The 13,536-nt window shown below is 35.6% G+C and overlaps 1 protein-coding gene across 1 annotated transcript in view; it reads right to left on the reverse strand.

The window, feature by feature from the left end:
- The window catches only part of CYYR1 (cysteine and tyrosine rich 1), a 105,839-nt gene that overhangs the window by 15,617 nt on the left and 76,686 nt on the right, over positions 1-13,536 (reverse strand). The gene's annotated exons all lie outside the window — the stretch shown is intronic.

A 13,536-nucleotide genomic window follows, 5' to 3' on the forward strand; every position in this document is an offset into this window, starting at 1 on the left:
AAATAGAGAAAGCCCTCGCACAGAAACGAAGACCCAACACAGCCAAAAATAAATAAATAAATTTGTATAAAAAAAAAAGACTCATGTTTTTCAGTTCTTGAAACCATTCCATAAGTTAATAATTTCCTTTGCAACATTTTCTCTGTTTCTCTTTCTGAAAGCCTATTCTGAAATAAACCTCTGAGCCTCCTGGATAACTTCTCTAATTTTTCCTGTCTCTGTTTTCTTGAACTACTTTCCAGGGAACTTCATTGACTTTATCTTCCAAACTTTTATTGAACTTTTAAATTTCAGCTATCATTTTTTTAACTTCCACGTGCTCTATCTTATCCTTTATTGCAACACCTGTTTTATAGTGTCCTTTTTCTGCTTTTATGGATGTAATTTCTTCTATTAATCTCTAACAGTACTCGTGACATATTCTTTGAAACTTTATCTGTTTTTTGTGTTTCCTCTGTCCTGTCTAGGCTCCTTCTTATTGATTGTTTACTTTAATCTGTTTCATGTTTGACATTTTCCTTAAATGTCTGGTGATCCCTGAATCTATTCCTATGTAATAAGCTGCTATTTAGTAACAGCTGGTTGGGAGTTTAGTGTGCAAAGCTAGCATTGGACAGGTGAACCCTGCAGTAGAGGATCAACTGAGGCCAGTTCGCATAGTTTTGTTTTTCTTTGTAGCTGTTCATTTTTACTCCTTAAAAGGATCCTCCAGTTTCATACTTGGGGAATATGAACTGGGCTGCCAGTTTCCTGGAGCCTGGGGTTTTATCCATAAGGGTATGGACTTTCACAAAATCCTCCTGCTTTCAGCTCAGAGACTCAGTCTCATTCTGCTGTGACAGAGGAGGCTTTCAGGTTAAGTCTTCAGTAACAAAATCTTTGTGGTTTAAAAGCATGACTTCTAAAGCCAGACTGCCATGGTTCCAACTGTAGCTGGGTAACCTCGGGCAAGTTGCTCAATGCCCCAGTTTGCTTCTTAATGAAATAAAGGTCAGCTTGGTGCTTATCTGACTCTCCTCCCAAATTTAATGTTATGAAATAACTGTGCTCCTAGATTCATTTGCCACATAAATAAGTTCCTGTTCTCAAGTGCTATATGAACATCTATCGTGTACTTTTCTAGGACAGGTTCATAATCTCTCATCCCAAGGCCTTGGGACTAGATGTGTCTTGTAAGTCAGGAATGTTCAGATTTTGAAAAGGGAACATGCATATACTGTATATTATATGATATTCCCAGGGCCAACATCCTGAGCATAACACATGTACATTTCTGCAGTAAAGGTAGGAATATTAACACTCATGTATTACATAGAAGCTATAAAAAAAGCCCCAGGTTCGTTCAGGTTCAGTCCTGCCACCAATTGAGTTGTATAAAACCTTTACTTTTCAGAGTTTTTGAGGACTTCAGAATTGCAGATAAGGGACTGTGAACGTATATTTATACAATTCAGAAGAAATCTTCTCTCTCTGACTTTTCCCTACTCACTTAAAAAAACAGAATACCATTATGCATTCCAATAGACTCCTTTAAAATATTCCCACATGCATCTTAACTTTGTTAGTAAATTATGAAAGTAGAACGTGAGACATATTTGGACGGGCTGCTATTAGCAATTAAAGAATGGCAGAGTCTAGCAGTTCAATAAATATGTCTTTTCAAGAAAAAAGATTTATCAAAGGTGGTAACTTGAAATTAAAAAGAACTAAAAGTAATCTGGAAACTTCTTTTTTTATTGTAATTTTCAGGTCTAAATAAGACTAAATTGGAGGACTTAATTTATGTTCCAGAAATAATCAATGGTCTAATTATTCAGGTGTAGAGTTTCCAAAGTATGTGTTATGGAAGTTATCAATTTGGGACATATTTATATTCATTAATTCATTTTTAAATAGAGAAAAGTAAAAAATCAGTCACATTTTGTTTTCCTGTTGGCAGCTTCAGCAAAAGTGCCTGCCCTTGAGGTCAATAATGAGGTTGCAACTATTGTGTTAAATGAGGTTTTTGATTAAATCATGATTTTCATGTCCTTGATCCTTTGATACCCATTAGCAATTGTAAATTAGTTATTTAAGACATGGCAAGTATAAAATTTATAACATTATTTAGCCTGTTATTAATTTAAAAAATAAGTAGTCATCTTCCAGTATATAAATAATTTGGTTTAGTCAACTGTTGGAAAGAGAGAAGCTATTAAGTTGAGAAATTTGGCATCATAAAATCCTTGAAAAGATTTATTTAGGGAATGTATTTTTTTTGAAAGAATGCATTACAAGGTTTGCATATTTTCTCTTCTCTAAACTTCTATTTTGAAATAATTATAGATTCAGAGAGGTCCTGTGTATCCTTCACCCAGTTTCCCCCAATGGTTACATCTTAGGTAACTAAAGTACAACATTAAAACCAGGAAATTGGCATTGGTATAAAGTGTGTGTACAGTTCTATGTCATTTTAACACGTACATAGATCCATGCAACCAGTTCAGCAAGCAAGGTACCATACCATCACCCCAAAATATTTCCCTGGGCTCCTCCTTTACAGTCATATCCAACCTCTACCACCATTAATAACCCCTGACACCATTCATCTGTTCTCCATTTCTATAACTTTGTCATTTCAAGAATGTTATACAAATGGAATCACATAGTACATGACTTTCTGAAATGCTCTTTTTTCACTCAGCATTATGTCCTTGGAAGCTATACTGGCTTTTCTGTATAGCAATACATTCCTTTTTATTACTGTGTAGTATTCCATGATATAGATATAACACCAGACCTGAAAATTACAATAAAAAAAGAAGTTTCCAGATTACTTTCAGTTTTTTTAATTTCAAGTTACCACCTTTGATAAATCTTTTTTTTCTTTTTTCTTTGTTTAACTATTATTTCTTATAGGACATTCTGTTTACTTCCAGTTTTGGTTTTTCCATTTATAAAGCTGCGATGAACAATCATGTACTGGTTTTTATGTGGACATAAGTATTCATTTCTCTGGAATAAATGCCCAGGAGTAGGATTGCTAGGATATATGAGTATATGTTCTATTTTAAAAGAAATTGCCAAACTATTTTCCAGAATGACTGTACTATTTTACATTCCCACCAGCAGTATAGGAGAGATCCAGTTTCTATACATCCTTGTCAACATTTGATATTGTCATTATTGTTTATTTTAGCTGTTTTAATGGGTGCACAGTGATTTCACTTTGTAATATTAATTTACATTTACCTTAAGCTAGTGAACATTTTTCATGAACTGATTTGCCGTTTATATGTCTTCTTCAGTGAAATGTCTCATATCTTTTACTCATGTTCTAATTGAATTATTTGTGTTTTTACTGTTGAACTTTTGAGAGTTCTTTGTAAATTCTAGATATGACTCCCTTATCATATAAGTAGTTTGTAAATATTTTCTCCCAGCCTGTAGCTTGTCTTTTCATCCTCTTAACAGTCTTTTGCAAGAGTAAAAGTTTTTCATTTTAATGAAGTCCAACTTATCAATTTTTTCTTTTATGAATTGTGCTTTTGTTTTCATGTCTGAGAACTCTTCACCAACCCCTAGTTTCTGAAGGTTTTCTCCTAGGTTTCCTTCTAAAAGATTTATAGTTTTATGTTTGACATTTAAATCTATCATCCATTTTGACTTAATTTTGTATATGGTGTCAGGTTTAGATCGAGTTTCATTTATTTTGCCCATTGATAGCCAACTGCTCTGGCACATTTATTGAAGACACTATCCTTCTTTCATTGCACTGCTTTTGCACCTTTGTCAAAAATCAGTTGGCCATGCTGTCTGGGAGTATTTTTGGATTCTGTATATTTTCTTGTTGTTGGATAGGGTGTTTTATAAATGTTGAGTAGATTCTGTTGGTTGATGATATTGTTCAGTTCTGCTATATCCTGTTGATTTTCTATCTAGTTTTACTAATTGTTGGTGAGGGATGCTGAAGTTTCCAACTATAATTTTGGATTTGTTTGTTTCTTCTTTCAGTTCTATCAGTTTTGTTCCATATATTTTGCAGCTTTTCTGTTCTGTCTAGGCTCTGCACTTGACCTGTGCTGATAGGCACTGGGATGAGGCTGTATTTTTTTTTTTTTTCTTATGGTGTTTGGTTATATTCAAATTAGTTAAATTGTTACTGTCTCAAAGTTTTCTGTTTTGCTAGGCTGTCTCTTTCTGGGGACTTTGGCTGCAGAGATCAGGCCTTTGTTGGGGTTTTTATTGTCTGCTCCTATTGGTGCTTATGGGTTGCCAGCTTCTTTATCTACAAACCTGGGGGAAATGAGGCAAAAAGAAAACCCAGGGAGCTCACTGTCATGTCATGTTGTTCTTCAGCCCACGAAGTTCCTAGCTGCTCTGCCTTCTTCTCTTCACCTTTCAGAATTTTCTTGTTTGTTTTATAGATAATATTTAGGGTTTTAAAGTTGTACACAGAGGGAGGAATAAGGAAATGTACATCTACTCTGAAAAAATAAAATATTGCAATAAATGGTATTGTTTAAAATTGTAAAGTGATTTTTTAAAGCATAATATAAAAACATTTTTATAGAAGAGATAAAAAATGTGATGAATATCCTTAAAAATATAGTTGGGTTTTTAGGGAAAAACATTGCCATTGATCTACATCTATATATATCTCCTATGATTTTGAACCTTTTCCTATACATATTAAAAGTGCTCAAAAATCTTTAATAAATACACAAATTAAGCTAACCTTACCCACAATTATTAAACTGTTAGGAACTATCACGCACAAAATTCTTCCTCTGTAATGAAAGTATTTCCTAAAGGCATGTGTATTCAAATGAAACCTGAAAGGGCATTTCTGTTGGGAGAAGAACAAAATATAACTTCTTTTTTGGTGTTGTTAATTCTTTCTTTTTTAACTTCTGATATTTTGGACTATAAAGCATAATTCATGTAAATGTATATGCAAAGAGAAATTGCTGTTTTCAGGAGGCTACTGCAACACGTTTTATGAATTCTACAATTTCACAAGTAATTATCTTTTCGTGCCTTTAATAATTTTGTGTGAGCTCAGTTCTAAACAAAAGCATTTAGTTTTTTGGTTACCTACAAGAATCACCAGACAAAAAAATCCAAGGTTATATGAACAAATTATTCTTTTAAACTATCCATTATAATTATTTATTATAGTGAATGACTTTTTTCGATCAATTTTTAGTCCAAGAGTAGGCAGTCTATGGCCATGGGCCAAATGGGGCCCACAAGTTGTTTCAGTAAATAAGGTTTAATCGGAACAAAGCCAAACACATTTGTTTACCTGTTGTTTGACTGCTTTGGTGCTATAATGTCAAAGATGAGTAGCTGTGACAGAGACCACATGGTCACAAAGCCTAAAATATTTACCATCTTGCTCTTTGTAGAAAAAGTACTGAACTCTGATTTATTTCACTTGTGAATAAATTAATGCTGCCTTTCCCTAGATGACGTTTTCTAAAACATGATGTCAGTAATGATATTGTAACAAAGCAAGTGGTAGCACAGGCCAGACAATTTGTACTGAAAAATCTAACATTTAATGGTATTTGGAAGCTCTTTTAATTCCATTGATCAGAAACTCACAAGAGTTGCAAGGTCTGAATATTCTTTTTGATTACCACTACTAATGTTGTTTACTCTAGTACATTTCTGATGCTATTTCAATACAAAAATTACTCATGTTTTGTGGTATAGTGAAAATAAATATTTAGTCTTTGCCCCAAGATCCTGGCACAAAGCTTTTAAAACCCTAAGAATCTCTGAAGTGATTAAAGTGTCTTTTGTATGCTAATGAGATGACTGGTGGTTGGGGGGCCCTAGATAACTTTAACAGGGGCACTGGTCTCCAGAAAGACCAAAGCATAATTAGAGGGTTGGAACTTTTCCCACTTCTGACCTCCAGAGATGGGGGCAGGGCTGGAGGCTGAGTTAATCACCAATGGTCAGTGAGTTAATCATCAATGGTCAGTTATTTAATCAATCATGCCTACACAAGGATAGCACCGTAAAAACCCCTACATGATGGAGTTCAGAGAACTTCCAGGTTGATGGACACATCATGGTGCCCGGAGAATGGAGCATAGAGAGGGAGCATAGAGTAGAGCATGGAGAGGGCATAGCAGGTCTGAAAGCTCCATGCCCCTCCCCACATACATTGGCCTATGTATCGCTTCTACTTGACTGTTCCTGAGTTGTATCCTTTATAATCAACTGGTAATAGTAAGTAAAGCATTTTTCTGAGTCCTATGAGTTGTTCTAACAATTAGTCAAACCTGAAGGAAGGGGTTGGGGGGATCCCTGACTTTGTAGTCAAGTTGCATGGACGTGTGTATAACCTGGGGACTCAGTACTTGTGACTGGCATCCTAAATAAGGGCAGGCTTATGGGACCGAACCGTTACACCTGTGGAGTCTGACACTCACTCCAGGTAGTGTGCATCAGAATTAAATTGAACTGTAGGACACCCAGCTGATATGAGAATTGGTTGGTGTCAAGAGGAAAGACACCCCACAGGCTTTCTTCTCTGTTCTCCAAAAGTCTTTGTGGACACATCTAAGTATCAGTGTGTATGGTTTAGCTCCATGGATGGTTTTTGACCATTTGCAGATAATAAAAAAATTTGGAACAAAATTATGGATTGAAATGTGTACCAAAATGAGACTTTATAATCAAGATATTAAATGTACTTGTAGTGGCTTTAATATACAATGAAACCGGGGTTTATAACAAGGCTCAGAGACAATATTTTTCATTCCATAAATAGCTTTTCATAAGTAAAAACGATTCTGATAATGTTGCAATTTTTACAATAATATTTACAAAACATTTTAACCTTGGTACTGCTATACAGCAACTTAAAAATACAGATACCTTGACATGGTTTTACTATTAATTGATGTTTAAGGTAAAGAGTAAATATGCAAAGAATGCCATTAGATTATTTCTGTTCTTTCTCTGACATGACCAATTTATAAATGCATTTTATACAAAGGACTTATGAATATTCCATGCAATAATTTAATAACATATCTCTGTTAAATAGGAAAAAAGGGCCACAGAGATATTTGATGCCTACATAAGATGCAGGAAGAATTATAGAATATTTCCATTAGGAGAAACTTTTCAAATGAACATAAGAGTTTTTAAGAAGTACATTAAGTGAGAAAACCTTTAGAAGAGAATTTTCTGGAATAACTGCCTACAATTTCAAAAGAATAAACTTAAAATGAGTTCATTTATTATTAGAATGAAAAATAAGTCATAAATACAGCAAAAGCATTTTATCTTTCTATTAAAGAGGAAATATTAAATAATTCTATATATTTATAATAATCCATAAGTGATTAATTAAAGCAATGAAAAAATATCATTTCAACTGTAGGGCTGAAAGGAAAAAGCACACATGAGAAAAATAAAACTTGGCAAAATTCTTCTTCAGACTCTTTCATTAGCTCAATAATTGTTCTTTCAGCCAGTGCATTAAAATATGTAATACAATATTTTCATGCTCAAAATCTTCAAAACCCATATTTTATTCTACACCTATTCACAATTTATAAAGTCTACAACTTTAGCAAAACTCTTACTGGCTTAATTTAAAAATGATGCATTTTCCTCGTTGTTGCTTTAATAAATCAATACAGAAGAGTAAGAATAGAAAAACAAGCTCAATGGAGTATGGTTTTCAATATGGAGAGTATTTAGTTCTGTCACTTTAATGAATAATAGTAGGTCCCCAGAACTAAGTATATCTATATCTGTATCTATATTTGAATCTGTATCTATCTCTACCTATTTATATACATATACATTTATATATATATCAAATACGATGACTATAACTTCAAGTGGTTAAATTATTGCTAAATATTGTTACAATTCGACATGTTAAATGCTTATGAAGAGTAGAAACACCAATCCATGTAATTTTCCCAATAAGTCTATATTACTTGCATAAAAATCCTGTAAAATTCAGATACGTTAAAGATGTTTATTTTGCCTTTTTTTTTTTCATTTTAGTCCTTCTCTCTAATAACATCATTCAACATATCTTCCTTCTTGGGGCTTTATAGGTAACTTTTCTGTAGTCCTCAGAATAATAAAATTAGAAACTAATTTTTCTCTAAATGTTCTAAATTTACTTCATTTACCGACTCAGTCCCTGTGGTAGACAATTGTCTACCTCAGTATCTATTCTCTACATTTTCCTTGATAAAAGAACTCTTGATGGTTAACTGGGTACATGACTACTTGAAATAAATACTATTTTTTCTAGATACCCTTAAACCTAGCAGTAAAGTTCTAGAAAATAAGTTGTAAATAAAATGTTTTGTGTTATTGCTCAAGAAACCTCCTTGGATGGCTGGGATGGGTTTTTTGTCCCTTCCTCCTTATCTTACCCTCCATCCTGCTTTCTGAAATGTGGGTGTGGTGGCTGAGCTCTCGTGTCCATGTTGGACCATGAGGATAGTCAACCTAAAGATGCAGGAGGTATGAATTTGATGGAGTATGCATCCCTAACAGCTACATGGAGATGCTATATCACTCCCAAGTTGCCTATCTCTAGGTTTCCTTTACATGAGACAGAAACACACTGTTTTTTAAAAAAATTATTAAAACCTCTATTATTTTAGTTTAAGTGTGCGTGTGAGAGAGAGCTACACTGCTTGACCTAATCTTACCTAATACAACTTCTTTGCTACAATAAGCACACTGGGTAAACAAAAAGAAATATTTCACGTGGAAATAGTTCTAAGGAGCACACAGGTACTCTGAGATCCCCGGGTAAAGGTTCCAAAAAAGCATACCAGGGGGCTTCCCTGGTGGCATAGTGGTAGGGAGTCCGCCTGCCAACGCAGGGGACACGGGTTCGTGCCCCGGTCCGGGAGGATCCCACGGGCCGCGGAGCGGCTGGGCCCGTGAGCCATGGCCGCTGAGTCTGCGCGTCCGGAGCCTGTGCTCCGCAAAGGGAGAGGCCACAGCAGTGAGAGGCCCGCTTACCGCAAAAAAAAAAAAAAAAAAGGCATACCAGAACCAAGAAAGCATGAGACTGCATTCAACTTCTATTAAATTGGGATCACTTATCTTCCATCTTAGGTAGAGTTAAACTTGTATGATTCAGTGAAAGACCTTCAAAAAATCCCTACGTTGCCTAGATGTCAAAGAGGTATACAAAATGAGAATAAAAAATGGTCTTGAATGTGCTGTGAACGCTAGGGTGACCTGCACAATAGCGCTTTATCACTGGAGTGCGATAGTAAATAATTTGATTGATGAAGAAAGCAAGAATAACTAAAGCCAAAGAGTACCCTTTGAGAATTGGTTGGTTTGCCCTTATCTCCACTGATCAAATTTTCTGAACAAGTTATGTTAGATTCGTAAAGTGAGTTCAATGAAGATCAAATGCATATAATAAAATAATTTAAATATTAATAATATCAATTAAATGTTTTTCCATATATATATGATCATATATGGACATATTTAACTGCAATTTAGAAAAACAGGAATCTGAGTGAAGATTCCCTGAAGTATATTACTTGACATATTCTGTATACTGTGTGCATTCCAAATGTCATGATCTGATTAGCTGTCAGTATAGCCGTGAGATAGCACAGCATAACATAGTGTAAGTCAAAATTTAAATTCAGTCATTCATGGTTACAGAAGTTTCCAGAAACGTTTTGCACAATATTCACAAATGTGATTCATTTCATTGTTTATTTAACAACAGTATTTGGAAAAGTAGTATTGACCCACACTTAACACTGGTTGAATTTTCCAGTCATGGCCTTGAGATGTTTGATTTATTCCACAGTCATTATGCCTGTAATTTTAAACAGCTATCGCTAGATAATTAACAGTCATCACTTTATTGATGAAATATATATCGGTTATCTACCATGTGCTAGGCACTATTCTGGGTGCTGGGATGCAAAGTTGAATGATACATGGTATCTATCTTCAAGGATTTTAGAGGCATGTACGAGATACTAAACAAAAAGAGAGATTTTGAAAGGCCACTATCTCCAGGCATAGAAGACTAAGTCAATAAAATAATTTAAAAATTTGATCATACTCCGCAAAAGAGAACATTTTTTTTAATGAATGTAATAAACTCAAGAGAATAGTAGTGACTTCTTAATACTTCTTACTTGCATATAATAATTTTTTGACCCAGAGGATGCTTTTGTGAAATAGAATTCAACCCACTTGTTTTGTGGGTGAAAAAATCAAATCCATGGGAGGCTAAAATAACGATCTTCTAGTTAGTTTCGTGGTAAAGAATAGAGCTCAGCGATCCTAATTTTCACCCCAGAGCTGTTTATATGGCAGTGGACTGGCTCATATTCTTTCATCCACTCACCAAACATTTATAGAGTCTGTCTGCTGTGCCAGATACTCTAGTGAGCACTAGACATATAAAGATGAACAAAGTCTCCTTAGGAAGCAGAGAAGAAGAGGAGAGAAAGGATTCCTGGAATGTTTGGGAAATTGAAACCTTGAGACCTGATGACTGACTGAATTGGGTAGTAAATGAGAGGCAGGAGTGTGGAATATCTTCCATGTGGATGACTGCCCCTTGCTGTACCATATACAGTCCCTAAAAATGTCTTGAAATGAAGAATAAATGAGACAGGGAATCATAAACTAGATTTAAGTAGATACAGGCAGAAGGCAAGCCACACAGGTTTCCTTGCCTTCTGCCTTCTAAACCTAAAAATTTCCCAATTACTTCTAGACTTACGTTTATAATGCTTTGGCACAGTTCACCCTTTGAAGTGACATTTGCTGAAACTTCACACTGAGCTAATTACCTTAACTTGCTTATGATGTTTACTTTAGACAGGACTTTCTTCATTTTCTTCCTGTACCTTTTTATCATATTTTAAGTAGAAAAGAATCACGAACCCGTTTTTTTTTAACACTAACTCTAAAGATTTCTATTAAAAATCCATTTGTTGAGATTTAAGTCCTGAGAGCATGTAAGATTTAAGAGACTGAATCTGATTATGAAAATCAGAACCCTCAGGATAATCCGATTTCCTTTCCATTGACACCAGCATGGAGAGTTTCAAATAAATATGGAGGCTTATATAATTATTGATCTAGCAGAACAGCAACTACCTTTCAGGCCTAGACATTTGAAAATTTAATAAGGTTCCCATAGGACTGGGGTGGAGGTTGTAAACCTTTCCAGATTAACTGCTGAAACAGGTAACAGACCTTGATGATGTAATGGACCCCTGGCAGTGAGACCATGGGCCACCAAATACAGTATTTTCACATGTGGCTCCGTCAACTGCTAGTCTATACATTACAAGGTAGCCAGCCCACTCAGACAACTGTGGTCCCTTCCTGGACCCTAGAAAGTCCCCATCCTCTGCCGAGAAAAACCTGCAACTGATCACCATCTACGGGTAGGTCTCCATTCTAGTTCTGCCAATGATTTGCTCAGTTCTGACGTTTACTATCTGCACACAACTCCCTCAGGCTGGGGCTGCTCAGACCCAAGGGAGGCTGCCTGATCTCACCTCTCTGAAAGTCTTGTTCACAACCTCACCTGCACCAGCCTAATGTGGTTGATCAGAGCTGTTACACTTTGGCTGCCTCAGAGAATCTAGCCTCACACTCACTTTAATGGTTCTTAAAGTCATTAACAAGCAATATATCCTCATCACAGCTAATCAGATCATGACATTTGGAATCCACCCAGTATACAGAGTATGTCAAGTAAGATAGTTCAGGGAATCTTCACTCAGATTCTTGTTTTCCTAAATTAAACTTAAATATGTTCATATATGATCATATATATCTGGAAAAATCATTTAATTGCTACTATTAATATTACTATTATTATATGCGTTTGATCTTCACTGAACTCATTTTACGAATCTAACATAGGAATTGGGCATTTGTTCAGAAAATTTGATCAGTGGAGATAATTGCAAACCAACCAGTTCTCAAAGGGTACTTTTTGGCTTGAGTTATTCTTGCTTTCTTCATCAATCAAATAGCTACAAACAGTTTCTGAGTTTTATGCCGTATAATTATCCATGAGAGGAAAACTGATTTCAATCATGTCTCATTACAGTAGATTCAATCCCAGAGAAGGAATGTGAATAGCTCAGGTGGAGTTGGGGACCCTCCTATAGAACAGTCCACTTGGCCAAGGCCAAGAATACCACAATTAGCCCAGCTTGGGTCAAATGCCTGTCCCCAGACCTGCTCTATGTAACCAATGCAGAAACACGTGGGGGAAATAGAGTTGGTCAATTCAGGAGAAGAGGCAAGAATTTGGCAAAAAATGACAGTCATTCACACACAAGATAACTTTGTATAGTTGACATTAGGATTCCAAGCCCAAGTCTGAGTTTACGGCTGTAAGCTAGGATTATAAAGAATGAAGAAAAACATAATTCAAAAAGAGTTATGTACCACAATGTTCATTGCAGCTCTATTTACAATAGCCAGGACATGGAAGCAACCTAAGTGTCCATTGACAGATGAATGGATAAAGAAGATGTGGCACATATATACAGTGTAATATTACTCAGCCATAAAAAGAAATGAAATTGAGTTATTTGTAGTGAGGTGGATGGACCTCGAGTCTGTCATACAGAGTGAAGTAAGTCAGAAAGAGAAAAGCAAATACCGTATGCGAATGCATATATATGGAATCTAAGAAAAAAAAAAAAAGGTCTGAGGAACCTAGGGGCAGGACAGGAATAAAGATGCAGATGTAGAGAATGCACTTGAGGACACGGGGAGGGGAAGGGTAAGCTGGGACGAAGTGAGAGAGTAGCAAGGACTTATACACATTTGGTATACACTCCCAAATGTAAAATAGATAGCTAGTGGGAAGCAGCCACATAGCACAGAGAGATCAGCTCGGTGCTTTGTGACCACCTAGAGGGGTGAGATAGGGAGGGTGGGAGGGAGACGCAAGAGGGAGGAGATATGGGGATATATGTATACGTATAGCTGATTCATTTTGTTATACAACAGAAACTAACACACCATTGTAAAGCAATCATACTCCAATAAAAAAAAAAGAGAATGAAGGACAGATAGAGACAAATCTCAGTTCTGTTCATCCTTCACCTAAATATATACGTGTTACCAGAAAGTCAGAAAAGTAACTTTAGACAAATACAGAGGTTTGGGACTATAAGGATTTCTAGTGGCCATGTTTTGAAAGACCTTATTTCAAAGAATCTTAAATTATATAACACTAAACATATTTGAGTATTTCCTAGATATATGTTAGTGTTTCAAGGAAGATAGAGCCTGGGGAAGACACATTTGCACGTATGTAAATAATTATAATGCACAGCATTGATTGCAAACAGGGGAAGCATGGAGTAGGTTCTATGACAGCAGAGGATAGAAAATGTGCGAGTGTGTGTGTGAGTAGAGATGGGTGTGTGTGAGAATGTACATCACTGAAAGAAGGTGCAGGTGTATATGCATGTTTGGGGAGTGCTTGAGGATGGGTGGATTCCTAAAGGAGGTAACTCCTTCTGAATC

Source organism: Grampus griseus, assembly GCF_964374135.1.
Source record: "Grampus griseus genome assembly, chromosome: 5".
Lineage (NCBI taxonomy): Eukaryota > Metazoa > Chordata > Mammalia > Artiodactyla > Delphinidae > Grampus > Grampus griseus.